This window comes from Carettochelys insculpta, chromosome 13 (genome assembly GCF_033958435.1).
Source record: "Carettochelys insculpta isolate YL-2023 chromosome 13, ASM3395843v1, whole genome shotgun sequence".
Taxonomy (NCBI): Eukaryota; Metazoa; Chordata; order Testudines; family Carettochelyidae; genus Carettochelys; species Carettochelys insculpta.
In genome coordinates this window covers 21,970,815-21,993,353 of record NC_134149.1, presented here as the reverse complement: position 1 = coordinate 21,993,353, position 22,539 = coordinate 21,970,815, and the positions used below count along the sequence as shown (strand labels likewise).

Below are 22,539 nucleotides of genomic sequence, written 5' to 3'. Positions count from 1 at the left end.
CCTGGTCAGCTCAAGCGCTCCCCTCTAGGCAATGTCAGCCACACTGTTATTTTACAGGTTAGTAATAAGAATACTCCAACTCCTGTGCCATCTCAGTGACTCCATTGATGGTCCAGTGCAGTGTTCCCTGTAAGCTGAGTGCTTGGGCAGCTGCTCGGGAGAAATTCATTCAGGTGCTGCATAGCTGATTAGCAAAGCACCCATAGCCACCCACAGTGGGCATCATGTGTTTCTAGTGGTGGTGCACATCCATTCATGCCTTGGTGCACATAACAAAATGTATTCCACTCATGGATGGAAAAAGTTAGGGGGAACACTGGTCCAGTCCCTGGTCCACTGGACACTTGCAGGATTCCCATATTGACTGTTTCTAAAGAAATAGTGCATCCTGCTAACCAATTCCAAGTCAGATCATAGATCCACTTAACACACAAAATTCAGATTAGTGTATAGTGACACCAAGAATAGGCTTTCTAAACAAAGCATAGAGATTCAAATAATAGCAAGTATACTGGAAATAGATGGTTACATATAAAATAAAATCATAACCTGTTCTAGAACTTAGACATGATTAAGTAGGTATTCTCATGTTAGGTAGACATGGAAACTCCCTGCAACGTTTTACAGAGCAGCTTGACTCTGGCTGTGCTTGATGACACCAATACGCTGTCAACTTGCCTTCTAGGTAAAGGGCCCAATGTTGTCCTTTGTCTTCCATGGGTCCCATTCTTTGTCTTCATTTATAAACAGGACAGTCCCCTGCTGTTCATTTTCATCCTGTAGATTTTTCTGTCTTGTAGATTTTACAATCTTTTGCTTGACACCTGGCTCAGAATACAAATAGGTCTCCATTGTGGGGCAGGCAATGCACACGCAACCGGACAGGGAGATAGGCATCTGTTACCTCCAGCCTGGAAGGAACATGTCTGAAGTATGTCATCTGTTGTTGACCTGCCTTATCTTCCAAGACCTTAAGAACAGAATTTTCAGTAGAGATACATATCTTTGTACACATTTCATAATGATTAGGATGAACACTGGACTCCTGGATCTTGGTAGAGACTTCACTTGCCACTCTTTGGTGAACTGTTATGCATATATCTGACCCAAGGGATCCCTGTAAAACCCTAGGCATCTCTTGTGCCCTCTGACAGTTAACATCACCAGGTCCTCAGGTCACACTGTCCCTAGGAAGTGTTTGTCTAACTTTGTCTAACGTTGTTAAAAACCTCCAGAAATGAGGATTATCTTAATTCTGACAGATCTCGTGGAATATCTGCCATTGCATGTGGGTGGATTTAGGGGTTCACAAGGACAGACCCCTGTGAAGTTCCATGTGGGAGCAACTCTTGGGAATTAAGCTATTGGGCACCTCCATTAGTGGGAACTCCATGAAAATTTTTATCTGCTATGAGAACCTATTTTCCATATAGTGGACAATATGACACCACATACTGAATATGCAGTGGGAATTAATGATACCTATATGGAAATTTTGTTTGGTTTAATAAGTCATGATCACCAATGGGCTCAGTTGTTCACTGTGTGGTGTGGGTTCCCTGGTGGCTGTGTCTTCATTACTGGTTTAATCTGAGTTGTCTACATTTAAGTTCATTCCTTTCAAGTTAGGGTAGCTCTGCTGAGAATGGCCAAAATTACACTCCAGCTGCAGAGTACACTAATTGGATTACAACACAGAGAGATTTTTTTTTAGTGGCTGATGAGTTGTGGTAACTTGAGCTTCAGCCAACAACAAATGATGGATCAGCCAGCTTGAATTAGAAGCAGCACTCCACCGGACTTGGGCATTTTTATGTGTGGATGGGACTCAGATTGGGAACAACATGCCAGTCATAATTTAACTCAGCAGTTCAGTCAGTCACTCTTAAATCAAAACAATGAAGAGTCCCGTGGCACCCTTAAAGACTAACACACTTACTTGGGCATAAACCCATGAAAGCTTATGCCCAAAAAAAACTTGTTAGTCTTTTAGGTGCCACAGGACTCCTTGGTTTTGCTAAAACAGGCTAACACAGCTACCCATCTGAAACTTGTCAACTCTTAACTCAGCAGCTTTGTCTGTACATAAATCACGTTCAAACAGAACCTGCTCTTCTTCCTTATTGGCCTCTCTTGCAATCACTAATTGATCTCCATTGCTTTACACCACTGAATATTTTAAAAACCAGAATTTTTATAGAAAAACTTTAAAGAACAGTCTGTTTAGTAAACAGCGTTGATTTATTTTCCACCATCATTTTTCCTTGTTTTTGATTACTAGTGATATTTTCTCAAAAATAAAATCTTAGTTTTATCTGCTCTGACTGCTGCCCTCCCCATCTATAGTCATAATCCTCTATTTGTCACATCATCATAACTTCCACGCTGACAACTGTGATGCTGCAGACAAAAAGATTATGGACCAAATTTACTCCTTGTATAACCTGTTGAAACGACCGCCTGGTTAACACCAGGATTGAATTTGGCCATGCATGGTATAAAGAGTTTCAGATATATGTATAAAGAACCAAATTTTTTTGCATGGCACTGGAATGTTTGTAATGATTCTTCACATGGATACCGTATTTCACAGGGAGATCTAAATAACTATTTAGTGAAATTCAAAACAGAAGAATAAAAGTGATGAAGTATATTGGGAGGAAAATAACCAATTGAAGGGAAAAGCAAAGTCAAATCTCCCAATGACTTTAATGAGTCATTTAAATAACCTCATGTTTTCCTATTATTATCTTGTGGGAATATATAAGAAGACAATCATTTGCATCTCAACTCTGATATTTCATTGCAAGAGAACCCAAACTTTGATCCTATCCCACACTGCAAGAATGTAAATAAGAGTCAAATGAAAATGATATTCATAAGTGAGAAGCAGAGGTTGTCTCAGGAGATTACAATTCAGTGTCTTGGGAATCTTCCTTTACCAGAAAGCAGGAAAAAAAAAAAGAAAGCTAAAACAAAGGAGACACTGCTGACTTGACTAATCAAGAGTCACACATCTGTTGGTCAGATTTATTTTTCTGTGAGTGCTGCATTTTTGTTCATTTTGAACTGTTTTTAAAAATTTGCTACAAATTAGCTAAATATACTGTATATACAGCTTCTGTGAAAGGCAGTCACTTCCGTGGAAGGAAAGTAATTTAAGCCCAATTGCTTGAGACACTTAAAATTATAGACAAAACACTAGAAAGGTTAACATAGAAAATCATCTTGCATTGGCCGGAAAGGACTACAATACCTTTTCCGTTTTCAACCTCTATTACACTTTCTATTGTTAATATTATATTACATTAGTTATTAAGCATGCTGGAGTATTTGGGCTAATAGGTCTCTAAAGAGTTTTTATCACAAGTAAACAACTTGATCCTTTGTGTATTCAAAAGTATGTGTTGTTAGATAAAGGGCATCTGGCTTCTCTCAGCAGAGGAACCCATCTGGCTTTTCTCAGTGGAGGACGAAACTATAAAACTTGCTGCAAGCACTCATACACTTAATTATAAAACTGAAGAGCATTAAATGAATAGCTTGCAATAGATCCTTTCTTAGCTTACTCTAATGAATAAACTTGTTGGGTCTTTTGTAATTTTAAAGTGATACTCTTCAAATGTAATTCTTGTTTTTAAATGAATATTGATGAAGGATATGAGAGTTCGGATAGTGATTTTAATGGCATCAATTTAACCTTTTATAGTGCTACAGTTTTTACATTTTAGGACTTGATCTTGTGCAGTGTTGAGCATCCTTAACTTTCCTTAAAGTAAGGAGGTATTTAGCACAGTGTCATCTTCAGTGTTTAGAACATAGCATCCATTGCCTTTCTCCCACTTCCATATATATTAGTTGGCATTACCTATGTTTGAACCAAATTCAGGATGTAATCTGCATAATGGTTCATCAGTGAAGTGCAACTGTTACATCAAATATTGATTATTAGTAGTTAATTGGGGAGAGTATGGAAGTTATGTTGTGAATGGGTCAACGGTAAGGTCCTGCTTCTGTGAGATCATGAGCACTACAGATTCTATTTGCTTCCCCTAATACTAGGGGTGTTTAGTACTTCCAAAAATCAGATTCTAAATGCGTAACCAAGGCTGACCAGTCTATAAGCCTCTTCAGATTTAGTTATATTTCTCAAAAGGCAAATACATGTAGTTCTTACATGTCAATCCCACCTGCTTAGTGCTCATTTTCTTATTCCTCCAAATGTTGGAAGAGGAAATGCATACATAGTTTTTATAATTGGAAATTTGTCCAAATATTTGATAGTGCATTCAATCCCGGAGATGCAATTCTAGCCACTCCATTTGCATGGCTAGAATCAATGTATTAGGATCGATTTTTTCCCTTGGTGTATATCAAGGATCTTTGGGCTTGCATTGACATCCCTTACTCTGCGTGTCAGCATGAAGTACTAAGGACAACGGCCAAGCCCAAAGAAATCGATTTTGCTGTGTTTTCACACATGTAGCAAAATTGATCGATCGTGAAATGCTGACCCCTACCCCCTCACCCCCCATACCTGTAGACATACCCATAGGCTGCTCTTCTTCTCTGACAGCTAGCACAAAAGGGAAGGCGACCTAATGAGTGATTTCCTGTTCCTCCTCAAAAAGAGGCTTCCTCCCTGCCCACAAGGCCCTAAAAATCACAAGTTTCCCCTGTCCATTTTGAGACTATACCAGCAGGCTTCACTTTCTCTTATGGAGCAGGAGTTGCACCACTATATATCCCACACTCAAGGTAAACATATTGCCACTGATGTCTGGCAGCCTAGGCAATGAGTATATCAGGGCCTTGGAGCATAGAGCATGGTGTGATATTCCTGGATTTGTGTTCAGACCTTGCACATGATTTTAGGATAGCGATGGGCCAGATTTTACCCTCAGCTACACCAGTGTAATTCTAGAGTATCCCCTTGACATCAGTTTGTGGATTTGCATCTGCTGTTCACTTTTACCTCTCTTGAATGCTAGTGGATGGACCCTATGTGACCAATAACATCAGTCTTTCTAGTGCCACAGGATGTACTGCTTGAATTCAGACAGATTATTTACAGAACAAAGAGTGTCTGTCTTTTGTTTGGCCATAAACATGGCACTTTTTGTTAGCTAAAAAGATACTTCCAATCAGGAAACTAAACCAGAGACATGGTTGATGAATACCATCTTAGAACAGCGTTGTTCAAAAGAGCAGCTCTTTCTGACTGTAGTCCAGAGTCTTCCAGCTATACAGATGTGTCATCCTCCTAAACTGCATTGTGCAAAGATGAATCCAAGTAATTACTATGTCAGATCTTATGAAGAAAAGTTAGTCATCATTGAGGGACAATTATATTTTGATAGCTAAGAAATAGTTAAGGTATAAAAATGAAGCTTGTAGAAAACACAAAGGTGCTTCAATGCATTTTTGGATGGGCAGGTTACACCCACCAATTCTTCATCAACTGATTTATGAAGGAGATAATGGACCTTTAATCTCACCAGATCCTAAAGCAAGGTGCAAATCACCATTTTCCTAAGGAGGAAGCCAAGAGAGAAGACTCTTATTCAGAAGGGTACCTGTCCCAGGATGGAGAATATGGGAAAGCAGAAGGTGCCATGTGGGTGTAGCACAGCAGCCTTGGCTTACCATAGAGGTCACACAGAGCAGAGCCAGCTGTAGTCAGATTTGTAGGGTTGCAGCCAGGGGAAGAAGTTCCAAAAGGTGTGCCAAGCTCAGGACTCCAGTACCAAGGCAATGTGCAACCTAGGAAGTGCAAGGGGCGGTATGATGCAGCCCCAAGTGCTCCCACTACCTGTGGCAAGTCCCAGAATCCAGGCTTCACTCCCCTCTCATTGCTGTCCTGCTGGGACAGCAAGCTCAGGAGAGTGCCAGACCTCCTTTCCAGACTGCAGACCTGGAATTCTGGCAGAGGTTTCCCCATTGGGCATCCCACCCTGTTACCTCCCATATGGGTGGTGAATCCCCAGCTAAGGGACCACTACTGTCTCAGGCCTAGCAGGGAAGAATGTGGCATCTGCTGCTCAGAGTTGGCCCAGGGTGGGTAAGGGTACATGGCCAGTCCCAAAGCAGTTTAAATACACTGAAAATTTATTCCTAGGAATATCTCCATTGTGCAGTGAAATACAACTATCTTTGGGTTGGGAGATGAGTGGCGAAAACATACAGCAAACAACTCCACATGTTAAGACAGCAGATGAACAAGCAGCCTACTGTCCAGGGAGATTAAATGGAATGGAGGTGCCCACTTCGGATTTTGGTCATTTCTGCTGTGGTTTGTAATGCTAAAATTGGCTAGCACACTTGTGGAAGAATAATAAATGAAAATTCATTATAATACTACCAGCATGAATTGGGAAGACTTGGAAGGAAGGATAGGTGTTGGCTGAAAGGCTCCTTAGGGAAAAAATACCATGGATCCAGTCCCAAGCTAGGCTAGTTACACCCATACAATTATTCTTCAAACCAGTATGTAGATGAATTGACACATTTCTGGTAAGGTTCTTCAGCGCACAACAGAACAAGTCATGAGGAAAATTGAGATCCAGTGGGTAATTGATATGTGCTGCAGCTGGATATCCAGTAAATGGGATGTATATTAACCAGATAATCTAATAAAACTTCATTCTATAACGTGCTGAGAAGCACCAGAAGAATAAGAGGTGCAGTCATTGAAAGTCTACTTTTGTGGTTTGAGCATTGGCCTTTTAAACCAAGGTTCTGAGTTCAATCCTTGAAAAGGCCATTTAGGGGTTTGGGGCAAATAGATTTAAAAAAAAATCTGCCAGGGAGGGTGCTTGGTCCTTCTGACAGGGCAGGGAACTGGACTCAATGACCTCTAGAGGTCCCTTCCAGTTCTTTGAAATACATATATCTCCATATGTATGTATCCTGACAAGTGATGCTCTGCAAATGTCATTGTGTGATTCACTGTTACTTGCCTCTGACTGACTCCAGGTCAAATTTGTTCCATTACCAAGTCAAGTTTACTTTTGCTAACTTTTTGCGAACTCTTTCAGGAGATATGCCTCTTGCAACTTCACTAAAGATCCAAAGAAAGACTGGTGTTGTGGCTAATAAATAAGAATGACAGAAAATTGGGATTCCATTCCCTGCTCCGACACAGATGAGTTGCTTGATCTTGGAGAAAGCTATTTGTGTCCCATAGTCCATAAAATGGCGATGATGATACTCCCCTACTTGCACTGACCATTATGATGTTAGTGTTTGCAAAGCACTTTCAGATTCTTGGGCACAAGTGTAAAACATGCATCATCATTATTATTATATATAAGGCATATATATATATGGACAGAACTCTAAGGCTTCCAGGCTAGGCATCTTATGTTTGGAACAAAGGAAGTCCAGGCCACCTGGCAAAAGGAATATAAAATGCAGCTGCATCTTCTCCATCTTGTATTCATTTTTGCTCCTTACCTCAGGAATAACCTTACCATAAATGGCGTGCTGAAAAAAGAAAAGGACTGAATGACCCATCCAAGTTTGTTCATGTGTTCTGGATGGACTTTCAAGCCAGCAAACACATCAGTACTGCTGGGAATCTAATGGACTGTGAAGTATTTGCGTGTATGTGACTGATTGACTATTTAACATCTCTCTTCTTGCTTCTTTTTTCTTTATAATAAATCTTTAGTTTTAGACAGTGTCAGGGCTGATCCACACTCTGACACTCCGAGGTGAGAGGGTGGGGCATGCAAGAGACCTTAAAATACCTTGCCTCTATAGACTTCTGCTTAAAAACTTCCCAAGGTTACAGATTCCCTGACCCTGGGAAGTAGCTATCACCACCCAAATGAGAAAACCCCTCTTTAAAGCCCAGGAAGACGCAACCTGTTACCAAGAAGCACCCAAATAAATATATTGTGGTAAACCCGGTGGTAGACCCTTACCTGGAAGCTTTCGGAGCCTTCTAGAAGGACAGTATACTGGGTCTATTTGGAGACCAGGGAGTGGGCGGGCACAGCCCACCCACGACTAAAAGGCCCCTCTTAATATAAGAGGGATCCCATTAAAAAAAACCATGGCCCCAACAGAGTGCAGGGGACAACTTAAGAAAAAACAGGGACGGTAGTGGAGGTCAGAGGTTTAAAACAAGGGAACCAGAAGGGGACACCGAGCAGAGAACCCCGGACAGCGCCCACTGCCCCTCAAAGGTGTCGAGAGAGCCACTGGATGCCGCCCAAAGGAACTCTGCCCAGATTCGTGAGCGGAGAGCGGAGCAGAAATAGGCCCCACAGTCGCAAGCTTCCCCCCCGCCAGCCTCCTCTCCCGAGTGTTATAAATGGCTACCTTGGCCATAGCCAGGATGAGGCTGACGAGGAGGTCCCACGACTTAGTGGGGCCACGGATGGGGTGTGCTAGAATGAGGAGGTGTGGGGAGAAGTGCAGCCAGAACGTCAGCAGGAGGTTCTGGAGGAGCTGGAAGAGGGGCTGCAACCTGATGCACTTGATGTAAATGTGCGCCAGGGTCTCCCTTGTGCCACAAAAGAAACAGGTATCCGGTAGGGGGGTGAACCACGCCAGGTACACGCCTGTGCTCACCGCCCCAAGCAGGATTCTCCAGCTGATGTCCCTGGCGGGCCGCAGGACCACGGAAGAATAAAGGCTGGCCCACCGGGGCTCCCCACCCTCCGAAGATGATAGAAGGTCCCGCCACTTGTGCGCGGGACATGAGGGTGGGATAGTGGAGCGTGTGAAGCACGAGCGTGTACAGATGATGTCTGGGCGCAGTTCAAAAGGGGACTGGCTGCAAGACGTGCAGCCGGCTGGGATAATCCAGGGGAGTGGGGCGGGAAGGCTCACGGAGCCGGGGGCCCATGGGGAGATCCGGAGGGCCAGGAGTGAGAGGGGGGCAGGGTGCACCCTCTCGCAAGACCCAGCGCAAGTAGACGTGAGCAGCGGGTGGCAAGGTGGCCTTCACCTCCTTGAGTACACACCAGGGAGAATGTAGGGTGGAGAGCCCCATGCGCTGGGCGAGTGCCGGGGCCTCCATCCAGTCTCCCCGGCTGTAGTCCAGGAGGTCTCCGACCCTGGTGATTCCAGCGAGGACCAGCCTCTGGCACACTGTGGGGGACTCCGCCGTCTGCACACGGAGGTACAGGTTGTGTAGTAGGGGCTCCGCGAGGAGATCTTCCCCCGAGGCGGCCCCTAAAGACCTGGAGACTGAGAGCAGCCACCAGGTGCAGAGGAGGTCCTGGTGGAAGACTGGCAGCTCCGAGAGGTCTCGTGGATGGCCTCTCAAAGGTAAATAAAGGAGCTGCCGGTCGTATCGGAGCCCACGGAAGCGACGGAGGAAAGCGTGCTCCACGCCGGACTATCTGCACTATTGCTGTTAAGGAGTCCCTGCAGGGCCCAGAGGCAGAAGATATGGACCTGAGTGTGTAGGCAGGTCAGGCCCTGCCCTCCCTCCTCCGGGGGGAGATGAACCACCCCTGCAGGAAACCAGTGCAGTCCTGGCCAAAAGAACTCCAGAACTACCTTCTGGAGGGTGGCCAGGAAACCCGGGGGTGGGACAAGGGTGTTGAGACGGTGCCAGAGCATGGACAGGACTAGTTGGTTAAGCACCAGTACCCTCCCCCATAGGGAGAGGCACTGGAGCAGCCCCGCCCACCTCTGCAACAGCTCAGCCACCCTGCCCTCTAATCCCTGCCAGTTTTCTGGCGGAGAGGGATGCGTGGCAGATAGAAAGACACCTAGATAGGCTAGCGGACCTGCGCTCCACTGAATGGCCTGAAGCACGGGTGGGAGGTGGCCTGCCTGCCACCCAGCCCCAACTACCAGGCCAGAGCTCTTGACCCAGTTGACCTGGGCAGAGGAGGCTGCCGAGTAAACGGCTTGGCAGGCCTCCAGCCGCACCAGGTCTCCTGGGTCCTGGACCACGAGGAGTACATCGTTGGCGTACGCTGACAGAACCAGCCGCAGCTCTGGCTCACGGAGCACCAACCCTGTCAACCTTTGTCAAAGGAGACGGAGGAAGGGCTCGATGGCCAGAGCATAGAGCTGGCCTGACAGCGGGCAGCCTTGATGCAACCCTCGCCCGAAGCTGACCGGAGCGGTCAGGATCCAGTTGAGCTTGACCAAACACTCTGAGGCAGTGTACAGCACCCGGAGAAACCTGATGAAATGGGGTCCGAAGCCAAAGGCCCACAGAGTGCCCAGGAGATACCCGTGGTCCACCCTGTTGAACGCCTTCTCCTGATCCAGGGACAGGCGGATGAATGACAGACCATCCCTACACCCAAGCTCCAAGAGATCCTGGACCAGATAGAGGTTGTCAAAGATGGTGCGACCCAGGACGGTGTAGGTCTGGTTGGGGTGGACCACGTCCTGCAGCACAAACCCAAGCGACGGGAGATGGCTTTAGCGATAATCTTGTAGTCCGTGCTGAGAAGCGAGATGGGACGCCAGTTCTGAAGGTCACGGGGGTCCCACTTTTTGGCCGGCAGGGTGAGGATGGCCTGCCTGCACGATAGGGGGAGGACCCCGCTTTGCAAGGACTCGGCCCAGACGCTGAGCAGGTCTGGACCGAGGATGTCCCAAAACACGCGGTAGAATGCTACGGTCAGCCCATCCATGCCTGGGGACTTGTTGGTGAGCATGAGACGGAGGGCTTCCGAGAGCTCGACCAGAGTGAGAGGAAGCTCTAGCCGGTCCCAGTTGCCCATGCTGACCGAAGGGAGTTGGTCCTAAAGCACTCTGCCCGCATCGACGTCTGTCGGATCCAGGGAGAAAAGGGTGGCGTAGAAGGCGCGAGCCGTCTCGCGCATCTCCACCGGATCCGTAAGAGGGGTGCCATCCTGAACAAGGAGGCAGAGGATATGTTTCTTGGCACCCCTCTTTTTCTCCAGGGCATAGAAGAAGCGGGAGCCACGGTCCATCTCCCGAAGGAGCTGGATCTGCGACCTCACAACGGCCCCCTGTGCCCGAAGGGTGTCGAGGGCCCTGAGCTCGTCCCGCTTCTCCCAGTACGTGCCACAGAGGGATGGATCTCCAGGGCTGGTGGCCAGGCACCTCTCCAGCTCAAGAACCTCCCACTCCAGCTGTCCTATCAATGCATCCCGCCGCCGGCTGGCCCCCTGGGTATAGTCATGGCAGAAGAGCCACGCATGCACCTTTCCCAGATCCCACCACCGCCGCGCCGAGGGAAGGGCACACTGTTGCCTGCGCCAGGCCAGCCAGAACTCCCAGAAGGACGCCACGAAGCCCACATCCTCCAGCAGCTTGTTATTAAAATGCCAGTAGGCTGACCCCCGCTTCCTGGCGAGAGGGAAGCCTTTACGGCCACTAAGTGGTGGTCCGAGAAGGGGGCCGGCCACATGCTGGAGAAGTGGGCCCGCGAGAGATGGTGGCGAGAGATGTAGATGTGGTCCAACCGGGAGTGCATGGATTTGTGGCCCACCACCTGGATGTAGGTAAAGACGGTGTCCTCATCTGGGTGGTGGCTGCACCAGACGTCCACCAGGGAGTGATGATTGATAAGCTCCCTGAGGACGTCCACAGCGGCTGGGCACTGCTCCGTCCCCCTACGGTCCCGTTCCTCGAGGGTGCAGTTGAAATCCCCGCCGAGGACCAGGCACTCGTGAGGATCGATGAAGTCAAGGAAGGCCACCGCCTGCCGGAAGAAGGATGTTCTCTCCGGGCCGGATGTTGGGGCGTAGACGTTGACGAGGTGGAGGGGCAGCCCCTCCACCCGTACCCGGAGATACAGCAGGAGACCTGGCACTACCTCGACACTCCCCAGCACCTCGGGCTGCAGGTCTGGGGAGAACAGGGTCGCCACCCTGGCCCGATGGGCCGAGAGGTGACTAAGGTGGACCCCGTCTCCCCACTCCAGCCGCCAGCTGGCTTCGGCGGCCGGCGTAGTGTGGGTCTCCTGGAGGAAGGTGACTGAGTACCCCCCTTCTTGGAGGAAGGAGAGCACCCAGCACCTGCGGAGACCCGACCCGCAGCCCCTGGTGTTCAAGGTGGCAAAGATGATCAGCGGCATTTAGAGGGCTGGGGAGGATCCTCGCTGGAGGGAACGCCAGCAGTCTCCGTGGGGCCGTGCAGCAAGCCGTGGCCGACGCCATAGGTGATTAGGGCATCACGGAAGCCAGAGGCCCGTTGGTAAGCCGTGGCATCCTTCGTCCCGGTCCCCTTGCCCTCCGTCAGAAGGGCCCTCACGGACTCAAGGATGAGATGGAAGTCACCCCAGCGCTGGAGGGCGAGAGCTACTTTGTTCTTGGAGCCGTGAACGCCTCCGAGAACTCGCGCAACTCGTCCGCCAGCACTTGTGGTGCTGAGGCCTTGGGGTCCTGAGTGCCCCTCGGCCTCGTATCCTTTTGAGCTCCGCGGCCGGCAGGGAAGGTCATGCAGTGGCTGGGGCTTGGTTTTGGGAGGACTAGGGGTGGCAGAGGGAGAGCAGCCCCAGAGGTGCTGGGAGAGGGCGAGACAAAGGGGGCCTCCTGAGGGATTGCGGCCTTGGGAGCAGTTATGAGCAGACGAGGGTTGAGGGGAGGTGCAGGAAGAATGGAGATGGGGGCAAAGGTGATGAATGTATTGGGGGGAGGGTGAGTGTTGTGGAGAGAAGGGGAAGGCAAAGGGAGAGGGGGTGGGGGAGAGAGAGGAGGAGGGGGAGAGGAGGAGGAGGAGGGTCTGGAGGGGGTTGGGGCACAGTTTCTGGGACGGGACTTTGACTGGAAGAGGGGGTGGAAGTGGGGGTATGAGTAAGAGGGGTGTGCGGAGGGGGGGCTTTTCCAGGCGGCAAGAGGGGAGCGGGGGATAAGGGTGAGGTGCCATTGCATCTAACAGCAGGCACCAGTGAGGTGGAGGGGTCGGCGTTGGGGTTTTCGATACCGGGGGGGGGGGCAGGGTACGAGGGGAACACAAATCCCTCCAGGATATCTGGGGGCAGGACAGCTACAGCCGAGAGGTGATCCTCAGCTGGCGGGGGCGGTTGCACCCTGTGATGTCCCAGAACAAGGCAGGATAATGGTTGGGGGATTGCTGGCAGGTGGGGAGAGAGAAGGTGAGGGGGGAGGCTGGGTGTGGGTGGCTGGCCCACAGGCCTCTAGCAGCAGACCCCCTACGTCCAGAGCAGCTAGTGTAAGGTTTAGGGCCTCGACTTCCTGCGAGAGGAGGGCGAGGCCAAGGCTCATCTCCTCCGGGCACCCCGCCACAGTGGTCTGGGCAGCGGCCGGAGGGGTGTCGGAGGAGGGCACGGGCTCAGGACAAGCCCCCTCTGCCCCTTTGGGCTCGGGCTCCGGGAGACGAGGGGCGATATTCTCCATTGCCACCGGCAGATAGTCAGTTGCCAGGGGTTCAGCAGATGGATCAGGGCTGGCGGCTCTCTTTAATGCTTTGCGTGGCACATCCACCCCGTCCTCCGACGGTGGAGTGCTGGGCGCGTGTGCTTCTTTTCTTGCGCTTCCCCCTTACCAATACCCAGTCCTCCAGAGAGGTGGGCTCAGTGGTGGAGGGGGAAGGACCAGGGGATGGAGGCAACGAGGAGGGAGGGAAGGAGGAGGAGGACGGGACACCGAGAGAAAGGGATGGCCCGCCCTGGGGTGGGCCCTGTCCGGGTCCTGCCGCCAGCCCTGCCTCCCTCTCCTCCACAGACCTGGCTTGAATGCCCACTCGGGCGCCGGCGCCTGCTTCTTCTCGCCCCTCACCATGTGCCTGGGCATCCTCCGACACCCGAGCGGCGATCGTTCCGGGCAGGGCGGGAAGAGGAGGGGCGGTCCCAGGGCCTGTCACGGTCGGGGTGTCGCCGGTCATGTGGCTGGCACCCCCTGGGTCGGAGGAGGTCCCGGGCTCTTCTCTTTTGTGCTGGCCAGGGGGCAATCCCTCCGGACATGCCCCACCGCCCGACACACGAAGCACCAGGCCTCTCCCAAGGTGTAAAAGACCCGGTACTGGGCCCCTTGATGAGGCACCAGTATAGTCCCCTCCTGGGCCACCCCACCCTGTGCTGCCGCCAGTGGCAGTTGGATTCGCGCCTGCCGGCGGAAGGAGAGCACGTGCCATAGGGCGGGGTCTTTGCAGCCAAGAGGGAGGGGACTCAGGACCGACAAGGGTCGACCCAGGGAGGTGAGGAAAGGCAGAAGGGTGGCATTGGGAAGGAAGGGAGGGACAGAGGAGAAAACCACCCGCATGCCCAGGTCCTCAAGCGGCTCCAGGGGCACATAGACACCCCCGACCGCCAAGCCCCTCTCCACCACCTCCTGCGCGGTGGCCTCCGACGCCAGGAAGATGATGATCTTCCGGAACATCCAGGAGGTCGCCACCACGGCCGCGGGCCCCACCACCCGCGCCAACGCCCGCACGTAGGTCTCCACGTGGGGCAAGGCCGACACCATGAGGCAGCAGACTCCGTGCCTCCTGGTGAGGGCGGGGAAGGGGCCGCGACCGGCGGGGATGGTATTCCGAGCAGAGGCAGAAGGAGCAGGGTGCAAGGCGGCCGCCGCCACCTGGGCGTACGACCTGGGGGCTGGGGGATCCGAGCCCTCAGGATCAGTGGTGGGAGCAGGGGGGAGGGAAAGAGGGGCTGCAGCAGGTGCATCGGCAGCTGGGGTGGAGGGCCCAGCCATGGGAGGTTTGGCCTTCCGGGCAAGGCTGTTGCCCTTTTTGGTCCCCTGGCCCTTCCTGCCCTTTTGGTGGGGGGTGGATTAGGGGCGGGGTCACCAGAGGAGGATGCCGCGGTGGGGGCAGCAGGAGCCCATGCCCGCGCCCTCAACCGTCACAGAGTTCCCGGCAGCCCTGGACGAGTCGGCCGCTGCTGCAGAGGTGGAAGGAGTGACAGTGCGGGGGGAGGGGGGCATCTATGGACAACGCCCCAGTGGGTGGGGAGGCCATTTTATAAGGTATAAGGTTCATGAAAAATTCGGAGTGGGGCCTTTAACTAGCGGGGGAGGGGACGGGAAAAAGAAAGAGAAAATGAACATGAAAATGGCTGCCCCTCCCCTACCAGCCAGGCTGAGGACCTGGACAGGCAGGGGTGGGGCAGGAGGTTGAAAAAAAAAAACAAAGGAAAGGGAACACAAAAAGGCCACAACTCCCAACACAAGATGATAAGATGGCTCCTGTTTCTGCACTGGGATGTGGGGGGAATTCAAGATGTGTGAGTGGTGGGGTGAGTGCAAGGAAGGGGAAGGGGCTCAGGCACCTAACAAAAGAAGGGGGGGATTCGCGGGCACAAAGGGGAGAGAGAAGAGGGGGAAGAAAGGGGGTGGCAGAGCCAACCAGAAAGGGGGGGCAGGGGGTATAAAGGGAGGGATGTGCCCATGGGTGCCTGAGGGGTGGGCCCACAGCAGCTGCTGCAGAGCCTCACAGAAACAGAGGAAGGAGGAAGGGGCAGATGGTTAGGGTGGGGCCCAGATGGAGAAGCTGAGGGGGGGGCCTGCAAAGGAGGCAGTGGCTGCAGGGGGGGGGCAGGGACCACACCCTAACACCCCACCCCCAAGTACGCAGCCATCCTTGTGGAGCCCTGATGGAGAGGGATCCCACCCAAACTCATCCCCCCCAGCAAGCTGTGGAGGGAAAGCCCAGCCACCGCCCAAGAAAGCCCCTTACCTCTTCCGAAGCAGCGAGGATGCAGCAGCCAGTAGATGGAAAGGGTGGGCCCAAATGGAGGGCCAGAAAATTCCCCCCCCCGCCCAAGATGGAAAAAAAGGGGGAAAGGGTACCCCCTTCCCTGCCAAGAGGCAGGGCAGCAAGAGTCTCCCCACACACCAGCCACCCAGCAGCTCCAGAGGGAAACTAGCCAGGAAGGGTGGAGTGTGGGGAGGAAAGGAGCTACTTGCCCAAGGCAGGGAAAGGGAAGCTGGCCCAAGAAAGGGGCCAAAAGACAGTCCCAGAGGGGGCCGAAGCAGCCAAAGGCTGCCTGTCCCCCAATACTCACCTCCCAACTGCGGGGCTCCCCAGGTGGGATCCCCACAGCCTGGAGGACAGAGCATTTCTGTTCCCTGTCTAGGCCCAGACCTTCATTTGTCAGATAGGCCCTGTGCTCCCTATAAAAGGCTCCCCATCTGGTAGTGGGGGGGGGGAGGTTTTGGGAGGTGCACCAGAGGAGCAGGAGCACAGCAAAAAGGTACCATGGGGAAGTGGTGGGCGAAGTGGTCCAGGGTGAGGCTACTACTTTGGGGCAGGGGTAAAGGTCCTGCCGGTTGCCTCTTGTTCTCATAGAGACCCTGAGCCAGAGTCCAGGGTAGAGCGTGGGTCTGGACTCCCCCCACCCTTCCCCCGAGGGATCACTTTACTGGAGCAGGCGCAGGTCTGCAAGGGGACTGGTATTATTCTCCCTGTACTGGTCCTGCCTATGATGAGGATGGGTTGCTAAGCGGAGACCCCTGCCTTGGACGGGCCTGGGCAAAGGGTGCGGGGCGGCCTCCGTGAGTCTCTGAGGCAGCACAGATCCGCCAGGAGGCACAGGGACCCACAGAGGCTGACAAGGGACTTTGTCACAATATATAATATCACCCATCCCCCTTTATTGCATTCTAGGTCTCTGGCTCTCATTCAGGACTTAGGTCCAATATAATGAAGTTATTTTAAAATTCTCCTATTTGGTTATAGGAATAAGGGGATGACCAGTTTGTTGTCAGTGTACTCAGCATTGAATTCCACATGCTTCCACTCCAACTGTGTCTAGGACAATACAGGTCACTGTTGCAAGCTCTGGTTCTACAGGACTCACTCCTAGTCTCAGACTCCTTTCTTGAGATATAAGATTCCACAGTCTAACTGCTCCCAAATCCCTGAACTTCTGCCTTAGCCCTGCCAGTCCTCTTTAGTTGCTTTCATGTGCTTTTCTACTTTGGCTCTGGTCACTATGGGTTTCTTTATCAAAACAAAAAGCAGTCAAGTAGCACTTTAAAGACGAGCAAAATAGTTTATTAGGTGAGCTTTTGTGGGACAGACCCACTTCTTCAGACCGGTCTGAAGAAGTGGGTCTGCCCCACGAAAGCTCACCTAATAAACTATTTTGCTCGTCTTTAAAGTGCTACTTGACTGCTTTTTGTTTTGATAGTGTATAGACTAGCACGGCTTACTCTCTGTTACTATTCAACATGCATGGGTTGTTTTAGTTTATCCCCTGAGGGGACCAAGTGGAAGGACAGCAAGGAATTCAGGCTTAGAAAAGGAATTTCGTAACCATGGGATATTTACTTTTAAAAATCAGTCCAGTTATAGACCTTTGTAAAATGCTTCTGTATAGCAAGCCCATTGCTCCATGGGGTTGGGCCAGCAGTTAATACAGTCAATGTTGTGGTTGTACATGGTTCAGTAAATCCCCTTTCAGTCCTAATAATTCAGGTAGGTGTCAAGCAACTTGCCTGGCTGATCACCTGTCTGGAATGTATTACAGCAAACATTGGGCAAAGCGAAGAACGTGTTCAGCACCTTCACAAAAGCATGGCCAAACCCAAAATGAAGTTCACAGTCTGATCTGGTCACAGCCCTCTCCATTACAATTTCTCTATTCTTTTCTGTGTTCACTTTCCGTGAGCATTGAAATCATCAATTTTTACTAACACAAATATTGCGGGAACCCAACTTCATATTTCTGCTTGTTAGTTTTCAAAACAATTGATTGCATATTCATCCAACCTGGGAGCAGAGGCAATGTTTGACTTCTTTGACCCATCATAAAGAAGCAGCAGTACTTTAATATACTTATGAAATATGAAGAAATTCTCTTAAACAAGTTTAAAGAGTGAGTTATGGATTTTCTGCAAGGGGAAACAAGAAGCTGCATTTTCCATTTTACTAATTGTGAATAATGTGTTCTGCTCTAATTATTAAAATTCTGCAAGTGGAACTAAGTGCACAATTTTGGTTCTAATAAATTAACCAGAAGAACTGAGCACCTACCATTCCTATTGACAGTGTCCCCATCTCTCAAATTAGATGTAGTAGTGCATACAGTGGGACAAACCTCAAAGGCTGTGCTCAGAAAAATTCCTGTTGATGTCATGCTAATATGATAACTGAGTCAGCAGGTGACAAGCTAACCGACATGTAGTGTGGCATTAATTTGATAAAACTAAATAACATGGTGCCCCTCAAAATTAAAACCATTCCCTGGTTATACTCACCAACACCAGCGGTTGACAGATGGAATCTTGGTCTACATTCATAGGAATTAAGATATTCATACTGTTGCTACTCCTTCGAAGAGAGTTAACAGTCCCATGTTTGGAAATGTTGTTCACTGATCATTTAGGGTCAAATTTTGGTCTCTAACTTTAATTAATTTACTCCACTTACACTGTTGTTATTGAAAGCAGAATTTTGCCCCTATTTCCAGTGCTGTTATCTTCCTTACCTAACTCCTAAATGTTAGATCTGCAGCTTTCAGCTTAATTCTTCTGTTAAAAAAAAAAAAAAAAAACTACAGTCCTCTCTGTTTATCCACCTGTCATGGGCTGCTTATCTGAGGAACCTGTTGAATAGGTTGCAAGGTAATGTTGCAACCTAGACCAATAAGGGTTAAATTTACCAGTGAGGTGGCCCTAATGATGTAAGTGAAGTTACACCAGGAATACATTTGGCATCCAGGCTTGAAAACAAGGTAAAGTATGTAAGTATGTAAGAGTCATTATAGTATTCATCTGAGTCAGGGTTGTGAAACATACATTGTGAAATGCCCTTTTTCTACAAAGCTAATTTGTGGAACAATGAGAGGGATCAAATTTCTTTTGGAATTCATGACTAGATGATGTTGAACCTTTGTCCTGACATTGTATGAAGGTGCATTGATCCCAACATGTTTGTCCCATGCATAAAAAAAAACAATAAAAAAGTTTGAGGCAAGGAATATGATAGAGTAGCAAACACCTTTCAGTGATAAGGGGCTACCCTCAAAGGGATTTGGAGATACAACCTTTCTCTCCTTTCCAACTACTATATGATGTAATACATTCTTCTGCTTTCAGCTAAGGATTTGCTTTGAAGTTGCTTCAGAACAGCATTTTACCGAACACCCTCAACAAAGCATCTCTGAACTTAGTTCTGCATCTGCAAGGTGTTCACATTTGCTATGTGTCAAAGTAGCAAAATTATGCCAGGGCACAGCACTGCTTATGGTAGGTGCCTGTCCTAGTGCAAGTCAAATTGAGTAAAAGAGGAGCTCCCCTGTAATGTTTATGATGGATTACACTTTATGAAGGTGAGGTCCCTCTGCTTCAAGCAGCTAAAGCCCAGCACAGTGGAGACGTAGACTGTAGAAAAAATGCAGTGTCATCTTCCCTCACTGTTCTCTTCCATAACAACCCTGATTAGTAATCAGCAATCTCCACATATAATCACCTGTTTTCCAGGATTTTTGTTTTCCTTATTCTTGATTCAGTGGTCAGGAGTTTTCAAGTTTTCCCCTTTTACATAAACACTCTCTCCAGTCCTCTGGAGAGTAAGGCCTGGTCAAAACACAGTTTTTGTACCAGCATAAATATTTCAGGTAGGGCTTTAAAAAACAAAACAAAAACACTAATATAATGTGCATGCAGTGATATCAATATAAATATGATTATACACGTATACTTATGCCCCTTCTCATGTGGTAATTAGCTACATTAGTGTAAACACATCTTTACTGGTATAAATATATACACGGTTGGGGGTTGTACTGCTTTAAAAATACCAGTTTAATTAAGCCATTCTGGTTCTGTGTGTAAAATAAAATAATGTGGTCTGTCCAACAGGTTTTGCTACATATGGGCTATGGAACTCAAAGTGAGGGAGTAAGAGTCAAATACCTGCTCTTTGGAGACAACCTATACAGCCCTTGCCTTCAAAAACCATTTGCCAACATTTACAGTTTGTTTGGGTTTTTTTGTTTTTGTTTTCTTTATCTTCCTACAGACAGCTATATATAATGCAGCACTTTGGGGACTGCAAAGTTAAATGCAACTGTGCGTTCTTTTCCTTTTTTTTTTTTTTCCCTACCAATTTTCTGATCTCTAAAAGTCGCTGTTTGCTTGCCTTCTTGAGCTGCATCAGCTCTGCAGAAATTCAAAATAATGGCGGCCTCTGCTGGAATTTTCAGGAACTATTCTTTGTCCTACTGTTGCTCTTGTAACACACATGCCAGTAGCACATGCCCAAGTCTTCCTCATAAAAATATTTATCTTCAAAATTCATTCCATCACTAACATTTTTGTATTTCTTTTTAATTTTAGTTGTTCATTACGGCAGAGATCATATTTTCTGCTGTAGATCTGTTACCAATTTATCTCCTCATTATAAAGCACAAATTAAAATCTGTTTCAATATACCAGTTCACGCAGGTCTAGTGAAGTAATCTACATTTGTATGCTATTTATAATGAAGTTGTTGTTAATTTTAGAGGCTGCAAGTGATGGTAGGGCTGGTGCTCAGGCTTTTTACTTTAGTAGACCTTGACCCAAATCCTGGCATGTTATAAATAAAATCAGTTTCATGGCATCACAGAAATTGCATCTAGAAAATATTTATTTTGTTACACCTTGCTCATACTGTACTCCTTCCAGAAAGCTCAGGATGTTTCCTTATAGTTGTATACTCTAGAGCTTCCTATATTAGAAGAGAAGTATCAGGAATTTGGTCAGGAAAGAGGCATATTGGCAATTCTGTGTAGAGACCCAACCAAAGACTAGAATTGGGGTGTGTACCCCCTGGGATCCTGGCGCTGCTGCCAGAAGTGTCTTAGCCACAGCAGTGAGTGAATCAGAGGCTGTGCTGTGGGCTAAGAGAGGATGGTTTACTTCAGTTATCAGGACAATCAAGGACTTCTGAGTGGGAGTGATCAAGAGACCATTCTTGGAGGTGGTGAGGAAGAATGCAGCCCATGACAGTGTAAAAAAAATAGTTTTTGTAGTCTAGCTGAGAATGAGGTGGTAGACTTGGAGGAGAAATTTGTCTTGTAGAAGTAAGGCTGAGAGAAAGAGTCCAGGGTGAGATGGGGATATGAAGCTTGTTTACTTTTAATCTACTTCTTATTGAAAGAGTGGAATGAAAGGAGGGGCTGCAGGCTAAGAGTAAGGTTCATTGGCAGAGCTAAAGTGGTGAGGCTGAAATGATCCTGACATGTTTGTGCTGTCTGGCTCTAACCATTCACTTTTGGGAATATCATGCCACACATTTTTAAAGAAAGAACATTCCATCTCCTTTGGACAGCTGATTGCTCTGTTGTCTATCACTTTCCTGTATGACTGCAGCACAGAGGAACCAGCCGCCTCTTCTGGATTCTGGAACATGCATTTAGTGAGCAGATCTATAGCTGGGCAGCTGTTGGTCGGGGGGAGGTGTTAAAAAATTCCACATAAAACAATGATAACACTTTTAAACCTGATTTAGCAATGATCTTCTGGAGCAAAATCTGTCCACCTTGGGTGCCAATAAAATGTCAAATCCTTCCAGACTATTAAAGCCATTGCTAGCTAGCATCACAGAAGACATACTCCAAAATATCACTTTGGATTGGCACAGAGGGTAGGAGGGGAGTCCTTCAGTAGCCTCCGCATCCTACCCAGAGATTGGGTAGCAGTAGAATTGGAGAGAAGGCTACCCAGCCTGATTTCCTTTTTCTGTCCTTGGCAGCTTGGACTTCTGTAAATCATTAGCTTTATCCTGCTAGGGGGTGACCTATGCTGTGCCTGTCATAAAGACAGTATTATGTGTGTCCAGTGCACTGGGAATGAATACAGTAAGGTAAGGGTTAATTACTTTGGTGAATAGTCCTCTTATGCGCCAAAATAATGGAGACACACCAGAAATGAATTTGACTCAATGAGTCTGTTCCGATTGACCAGCAGTGGCTGTGACCACTGAATCACGTTATGTTTTTGCAGCTAATGTTTTAAGATGCACTTACGTCACAAGCCCTATACTGCTGACAGCTAGAATAGCTCTTCCTTTTGGCTCACATGAGAGTTGGGGAGGGGTTGGTGCATTTGTAGAAGTAAGAGCTCAGTTCTTTCCCTGGTATCACTGTGAAATTTTGAGAAGCCACAGTGTTCAGCACACTGGTGAAGCACTAGCTTGTCACAGATTTTGTGCAATGCTGAATCAGTTTCTATATCTGCTGTATAAGTACTGAAGTCAAGAAAGGCCTGTTTCACCAACAAGTACTTCATTTTCCCAGCTCAGTCTTGAGGAAAAACTAGTTTGCTTTGATTTGCATGGTTTTATTAGCTTTGCCATACTGATTTGTATATGTAGCTATGCAGGCTAATCTTCATTATTCTCTGTTCCCTTTTACCAAATGTGTGCTTGTACAAAACAGGAAGTAAAGGGAAATTGGGTCAAAGTGTCACAGGCATCTGAGGGAGGTATTACTCCACAGAAGAAAGCCTTTCTGTTTTCCAGGGTGATGGTTCTAATCTAACTAATTTGATTTGTTGTCTAAATTCTGGGGCTTTATCAGTGTTTAATTGTACTTTGTAAACTTAGTGGTCAATTCCAGTAGGGATCAAAAGAATCCCATGAGATTAAAGGGGCTTCATCATAAACACCCATTCTGGGACCTCCTTCAGGATCCAGAGA

General features: G+C 48.6%; 1 long non-coding RNA gene across 2 annotated transcripts in view; it reads left to right on the top strand.

Moving 5' to 3' along the window:
• The window catches only part of LOC142020275 (uncharacterized), a 55,214-nt gene that overhangs the window by 4,851 nt on the left and 27,824 nt on the right, over positions 1–22,539 (top strand). The window contains exon 3 of one of the 2 annotated variants that reach the window (XR_012647339.1): positions 7,038–7,637. The exons of the other annotated variant lie outside the window; for it this stretch is intronic. This is a non-coding gene — a long non-coding RNA (uncharacterized LOC142020275). Of the gene's footprint in view, positions 1–7,037; positions 7,638–22,539 lie in introns of those variants that run through there. 2 annotated transcript variants of the gene reach the window in all.